This window comes from Channa argus, chromosome 9 (assembly GCF_033026475.1).
Source record: "Channa argus isolate prfri chromosome 9, Channa argus male v1.0, whole genome shotgun sequence".
Taxonomy (NCBI): domain Eukaryota; kingdom Metazoa; phylum Chordata; class Actinopteri; order Anabantiformes; family Channidae; genus Channa; species Channa argus.
The window spans coordinates 23,761,818-23,770,246 of NC_090205.1; positions in this window are offsets into that span (position 1 = coordinate 23,761,818).

An 8,429-nucleotide genomic window follows, 5' to 3' on the forward strand; every position below is an offset into this window, starting at 1 on the left:
GGCCTCATATATTGACTCCCAAAAATAAAACAATATCTGGCTTTTAGCTGATAATTGCTTGTTCACCAGCTTATTATTTCCTATCCTAGGAAAACAAACTGACCTTTGAACTTTCCCCATGATGAGGTCTCCTACTTGGTCTTGGGAGCCTAACATTAACACGTAGCCTTCAACACATAAAGGAAGAGATGTTTCTCATTACCAGTATTTGCCTTTTGAATCCAGGACACATAGCTTTAAAACAATTATCATCAGCCTTCTTCAAAAAGACCACTTCGTGTGCACCCATGTTACCTTACCAACTAAAAGTGTTTAAACTTTTGTACATGGTCATTATCTGTATGACCTAAGGTCACAAGTTTCACAAAACCTGAATTTGAAGTTTCCATAAATGATAACACGTTTGATGTTTGATCCTTGTCTGCTTAGAATCTGATGTAAAATCGCAAAGATATTATTTATCTAATAAATGGGGTAAATGTACTGTGTGATGGAACCATAGCACCCCCAAGAGGAAATAATGTCACTGCAAAATACACCACCCAGTCATAAACGTCACACACTCAGTTATTTTTCTGGACTGGCTTGAGCTTTGACACCATTTTGATGGTTTTATGCAATGTCACAGCATTTACATCCATTTAGAGTTTCATTCACTTTTAACCATGATGGGACAGTGGGATCACCGTGTTAAGTTTTCTGCAGCACACCCCAAAGATTTTCAGTAGATTCAGGTAGCCAATCCATGACTGAAAATGATGTCTTATTCTACCTAATCTATTCTTTCACATTTAGAGCATTGTCATCTTGAAATATGTCTTTGCTATGTGGAAAAAAATCTTTATTGATGGAAAAACCTGATCATCAAGTGTATTCAGGTTGTCAGCTGACTTTCTGCATTAGTTAGCTCTGAATAACTTAATGCCAGCTGACATAATCACTGCAGTAATTATCCAATGGACGTCTCTTGCCTACTTACTTATTCAAATCCAGGTGGTGAAGTTTTTGGCCCGGCAATGTATATGTCTGCTGTACTAATTTAACCATCCATCCATTATCTTATCCGCTTATCGCTTTCAGGATCATGGGGGGCTGGAGCCTCTGCCAGCTGTTCTTGGGCCAGCGGTTGGGTACACAGTGGACAGTCTATCTTTCATAGATCTCCAATCTATCTGTGGGCCAACACAAAGATATACACAGACAGAAAACCATTCACACTCAAATTTAGAGTCACCAGTTAACCCAACATGCTTGATTTTTGGACTGTGGAAGGAAATTAGAGAACCCAGAGGAAACCCCCGCAAGCACAGGGCAAACATGTAAACTCAACACATAAAGTCCACAGCCGGAAGCTGGATTTGAACTAGAGAACTTCTAGCTTTGAGGCAGCAGGACTAACCAGTCCACCAACATGGCTCCCTTCATATAATATGACTAAATGAAAAAAAGACAACAGTGATATCTCAAGGATTTGTTTAGCTATGCTATAAAAGATCTCTGTCCACGAACAACCCGCACTGGTTTTATCTTCACCCTCATAATAGCAGCTTATATTAACCATAAAAAGGATGTAATATGTTACTAAAAATGTCCTCCCCACTCGGCACACACAAAGCATTGTCATACCACAATTTGACATCAATTATCGATTGCAAACAGTTGATTCATTGAACTGTGTATTATTATAAAAATGTACTTATGTTTATTTTAGTAGTTATTAAAATCCTGAGTGAAACCCTTTTCCAGTGCACTCAGGATCTCAGGGTAGAGGGAAGGTTTACATTTCAACAAGACAACATGCTGAAGCAGACTGTACTACCAAGAAAGCACACGAGTGGTTTTAGGAAAACTCTGAAAGTCTTGGAGTCGCCGAGCCAGAGCTAATGTGCTTTAACCAAATATTAAATGAAGAGTCAGAGTGACCTTAATAGAATATTTCGGTTTTTTATTTTTACAAACACTCCAAACAACCTGTTTTCATTTTATCCCTGTGGAGTGATGTGTGTAGAAGGACTTGAATAAGTTTAAATATGAGTTTGAATGTGGAAAACTCGACAGGGTCCGAATACGCTCTGTCGTGACTCGATGAATAAACTAAACAATACTGCCTAAGTAGAACTTTAGCAGGGGGGGGCAGAAACTAAAGAAAAAAGACCACTAAAAAAAATGCTACCTCTGAATTGCTGACAAACGTGTCAGCCCAAATTACACCTGAGTACACTTAAGAAAAGGGGTCTTTTGCTTTCCAGTCGCTGAAGTTGATGAGTCTGCTGATGATATAATGGGCTGTCAATAGTGACTGTATTAAAAATTCTAAATGAATACAGATGTTGAGGGTCAGTCATTGATGTCAAACTGTCAGGGGAAGGGTTACAGCAATTATATTTCACGCTCTTATTTTGACAGTTGATACAAAGGTTCCCTTCATGGAAAGTATTATGTTTTAATACAGGGACAGCTTTAGAAAGGTTGCCCACCCATCAAAGGATTTGCGGTTTGACCCACACCTTTCCGTGTCCTAATATCAAGTTGTCCCGCTGCCATCATCGGTGTGTGAATGTGTGTGTGTGCATGAGTGAATGAAAAGGAATTGTACAGTGGTTTTGGTACCAAAAAATGCTGTACAGTGTAAGTGCAGACCATTTCTTTCTTACTGTCTGCAGTAATTCAATAAACTTAATAAGACTATATGTATATATGTCTGCTTAGATACAGTTTACAGTGTAATCTGTAATAATAATTTCCTTTTGTTGTTGGTGTAAAAAAAGAAATTCCAAAATAATATTTCCGAATACTGTATTGTCTGTTAAGTATTTTTAAAACCAAATAGCTAATTTTCAGGCCACAGACTGTTTACATTATGATGTTCTGTGGATTTCCAGACACTGAATGATGAACCTCAGTAAAAGTGTCAGTTTGAAAAAGAGACAAATAGTGTTTTGGTGACACTGCTTGTGTTTCAATCTATCTGGACCCTGTCAGGTTCCCCTGTTTGATCAATAATTCTCTCTTCAGTTACTATATGACGAAGGTACTGCAGACAAAGCAAATCAATCAAACACGTTTTTTTTTTTCTTTTCAGCCTCATAGGTGACCTGTTACTGATATACAATCTAATATTGCATGTTGAGCTTTCATACACAGGTTATCATACTGTTTGAATAATGCCTTTCTCAAGAGGGGAAGAAAGGTCAGGAAGAAACATTATTTGGTTCAGTATTGTGGGCTTTGCCTACAAGGACTTTATCTTTTATTCAATCAAACAAGACATCCAATTGTTGGATGGGACATTGCTACAGAAAGTAATCTTATGGTAAGCTGTAATAAGAACTGCCACTCCCTGTCTGAATCACTGGTGGGAGGCACAAAGCTAATAATAAAATGTGTTTTCATGTTATGAGACGATTCAGTGAAACGACAACAACTGGTATCATGTAAACAGAAACAAAGATGACAAAAAGACGAGAAACGCTACAGTAAATAAGTTACGAGAGCAGATTATTTTTTTTTACATTTAGTGATTGTTAGATGGATGAAAAATATATAGTACTATTTGCTCAACATTCTGAATTCCACACATTCACTTTCACTCTGTTCTTTTTCATGCGTTTCCTGTTTGCTCTCAAAGTGAACCTGCTGGGACCTCGTGTACACATGCTGTCAATACACTGCCACATCCCTCGTTTGCTACCTGTCACAGGCTCCAGCAACATGGCTAATGAAGTAAATACATAAATCTTTTCCCTCCTCTTTTAAAGCCTTTCTGCTGCCCCAGCTCCCCTGTTGCCTTTCAAAAAGACGTAAAGCCGCTCAGCTGCTGTGAGATCTATTTTGAGGTTACATTTCCTTGATGCATCTGCAAAGCCTCATCAAGAAGCATTAGCAAGGAAATGTAGAGCTAGAGCAGAATAGGGTGAAAAGTTTTTGTGAATATAATCAATGCAGTGTATGTAATGTACCATTTTTATAGGAACAGGGTTGAGTCATACAAATCTGCTCTAAATTAAACAGATCCGGCCAAGCGGGGAAAACATCCAGCCACCCATGTTTTGTAATCATTTAATCAGTCTGAACCTTGCTGGGAATATTTGATCACTGATAAACGTCTGCAAATCAATAACAGACCCTGTTTGTTTCTATGGTGGCAGCAGCGTAAGAAACATAATGGGGCAGTTTTTACACAGTAAGAGATATAAGTCATAAATCATATTTATGACAGGATTTTTTTTTTCAATGTTGTGCACACATACCTTTCCATCTTTTTGTCCTTATGTGCAATATCCTTAAGCCTTTGTCCTGTGTGGAGCACCACCATGCATGGCTTATGAGAAAACGTGCCAAGACACAGACATGCGCAAAGCCCCTGGTCTCTCAGGGGTAAGAAAGAAGCACTGAGGTGTGCGAAGATTCACAAATGAAACTGTGTGCACGCGGAGAAAGACTTGTGCATACACATTTAGTTCATCAGATTTATGAAGATACATATGAAGTTCTGCTTTAAAAATCGCAGTCATTGTGGAAATGAACACAAATTTAAAAGCGTCATTTCCACTCCCACATTTCAGTATAAATGGAGGTTGAAAAACCCCACATAGAAAAAAATGGTGTAATGATTATAAGAAATTGGCGACTTTGACTTTTATGAATGGCTGTGTGCATCTGTTAAACTGGTACCGTAGATTTACACAATCACATGCTTCATGGAATGTCTGAAAGATAATCAGTTATAGTGCTCATGTTGAAACCAACTTTGCAAAGTGGCTATTTTACAGTGAAAGACATAATTAAAAAAAATTAAAATTAAAAAAAGAAGGAAAGCTGAAGTTCATCACTTAAACAGTGATTTAAAACCGAGCCTTCAAATGAAAAGTTGATTAAATGTAAATTCCAAGGCAATAAGTCAATGGGGTTTTCGAAAGCAGGCTATTGAATTTCCTCCTGATCATTTCATTGAGGCTGCTCTGTGTATGGATGGTGTCCACCTTCTTCTTTTATTTAAGTAATCTAAGGAGACTAAATATTTGTTTCTGACTGATAAATATGCAAACTCTGACACTGGAGTGGTGCTTGTCAAAACTGTTTCCCTCCAGAGGTTTATACCAATTAGTGGCTGTATTTGGCAAGTATCCAGCTGCTGATTTTTCACAGTGCTTTTTGGGTGTGAAAACCATATTGATACCAGGCAGCGGATATTAGTGTGCTCTGCTTCATTAACATATTTGACGGAGTGGTCCCATTACCATGGAAATAAAGAACATGCTCAAATTGACGACTTTGAGGGATTCTTTTTTTCGTACACAGCATTTTGAGCCCTAGAGGGGAACAATGTGTTTTTGCATCAAGGACAAGAAGGCACAGTGACTTTGACAATGACTGCAATTTCCACTGGAAAATAATTTAATGGGTCAAGACGGACAAAAGGACAGACTTCAGTGAATAATTTAAAAATAAATGCCTTAACAAGTGTTATTACATTTTTTTCTTTGACATTTCTAAACGTGGATCCTAAAAGCTATTTATAATTAACCTTTAAATAAAGTTACATGTGCTATTAGTTTTTATTGAGAAAAAATGAGCAACTATCGCTTGTAAATAAATTAACAAATGTTGTTTTCTGCATCCTATTTACATTTATTAGAATTAATTTGAATGAATAAAATACGATTACTTGTTACTTGTTTTAAACACAGCACACTGTATAATTAAAGGAGTATATTAAATTTTATTTAAACTAAGAGGTGGAAAAATTGAAGAGACAGATAATAGTGACATCTCATGTTTAAATTTAGCACAAAATAAAGTCAAGAATGTTGAGAGTGTAAAGATCCACTGATGCCATTTGAAAACAACAGTTTCCTCAAATAGATTTTGGGAGGAAAATTCAGTATTAGTACCAAAGAAAAACAACCTGTAGCTTGCTCTGCATTCCCCGCTCACACACTTGCTTCAAACCATCCACAACTTCCGCTTGCAGTAAGAAATATTAGGTATAAGTACAATGTAAATACTGCATAAAATGTTGGCATTGCATTACAGGCCCAAAGTTTAGGGCTGCACACAGACACCATTTCCCAGGCCTCATGGATTTGTTGCACGTATGCTGACCAGACATCAGAAGTGGTACGAGTATACAAACTTAATACATACATTAAGAAAACAGAATTGAATGCTGTTATAAACAGTATTCAAAGTGATATTGTTGAGGTTATAACTGTTTCCAATAGGCCTTCCAATCATGGCAAAGAAAAGTTACAGTAATTAATGAAAAATTAAGGGCCAAGTGTTGCCTAGCAACTTGGTGTGGAACAAAAACAGCACAGCTGGCAATGCACGAGCTGATGTTAACCGCTTTATGTGCTGACATGTGGTTAATCCATAATAATACATTATAATGTATTCGTTAATTAGATTTTTAATTAAGAAGCTTCATCTTAAATCAGTTACTACAATAAACATTGGAGGTAAAGATGTTGCCCACCAAGTTCGTGGTTAGCAGTTTGGTTAGACATACAAGTTCAGACCATTTACTATTTGATCCCCACCTCTTCCTGTTCATATGTCAAAGTGCCCTTAAACTAGACACAGAACACCAAGCTGCTCCTGGTGGGTGTGAGTGTGTGTGAATAGGAAATAACTGTAAAGTTTTTTCAGTACCATCCATCCATCCATTATCTTGAACCAATCATATTGTGAAGGGTCGCAGGGGGGGCTTGAGCCTATCCCAGCCGTCATAGGGTGAGACGGAGGGGATCAACCTGGACAGGACAAGCACAAAAAGACATGCACAGACATACATCCATTTACACTAAGTGAGCACTTTAGAGTTGCCACAGTACCTGTGACCTTCTAGCTGTGAGGCAGCAGAGCTACAGTAACCACTCCACCACCACACTACTCGCTTTGAGCACCACTAGAAAAGCGCTACGTAAGTGCAGACATATAGTTAATGAAATGACTCCATTCAGGAGACAGACACTGAGCGTTATCGATGTGAAATATATTATACCACATCAGTACATCTCTGCCCATATTTATTAATATTTGTGACTAGGTATTTGAAATAAATGTAAAACATAAATAAATTGTTTTTCACAATTTTACCATTGAAAAGCAAATGTAGCAAAGCCAACACATTCTCATCCCACAGGGTGAGATAGTGAAAAGTTTGGGTAAAGTTAGTGTAAATCTTAAATGGCCACATACACACGTACTTCCTTATAAACACGTGTGTAACATAGTGGATTTATCGACAATGAAATTGCTTTAAGCATCAAATAATGAAGTTTCAGTTGCACTTGGCTGACAGCCCCGGGCCTCTGTACCTGCACAAACTGGTACCTTTAGCATCAATACGTAACGACAAAGGACTGGACAAGGTGGCTGATTTTGATGCCTTGGGAATGAGAACGAGCTGGTAAATCATACATGAATTGTATAGTTTTAGTTTCAGACTGACACTTGGTTGGATAAAGCTGAGTAGTCAGTTATAGGAGAGAGACACACCCGTAAATACCAGCGACTGCACAGTGTGGAGTCACACATAGCTACTGTATATTAGCACATCTTAAAACGTAAGAATGTCTCTGAGAAAATGCTGAGGCTACAAATGAATCAGTATTGGTCCACAAAACTGACAAAATTCAAATTTGAGTCAGTGTCCAAAAGAAAATCAATATTGACTCAATGTGTCTTTACCCTATGATAATATTTTTTAAATATATTATTTATTGTAAAACCACGTAAAAGAAAAAAAAAGTATCCACCTTTTTCCCATTTGACTTCACCTTCCACGTACTTGGGATGTAACCGGTCCCTTTGTTTGTGTTCGCTTACAATTTTGGACTTTCAAGCAAATCGCATTTAAAATGAAAGAGGCACATTTTCACTTGAAATAGGTTTGTGATGAGTAGGATGTGAGCAGCACACCAGGCCTGTCAAGTATTAACATCAAAGAGCCGTCGGAAATGTGAAGTTGATTAAACTGTGGCATTTGCCAAAGGTTTTTTTTTTTTTCTCTGTTCCTGCTAATTAGATGCCTGGATTTTTCCTTCATGATCACATTGATTGTCATTTCTTAGCATTTTGACAATATGATGCAACATACTATTTCAACACTTTCTCCCACTTATGCAAACATATTTGACGGAGAAATATTTGCCCTTTCGCAAAAAGATTTGTTTCATCTTTTAAGCAGTGATATCCCCAAGACAGCACACCACATTTCCCATATTTTTCGTGTGTGTGTGTGTGTGTGTTTGTGTGTCTATAACTCACAAAACACAAACACAGGTGGGATCAGTGTCTGAGAGTTGAAATGCGGCTCATGGGGCCAGTGGCTGGCAGCCACTATAATATGCAGCAGGCCTGCTGTGTGCTGGCTTATACCCACTTCACACTCTCCCAGTGGCAATGAGGATTAACCCAAACCC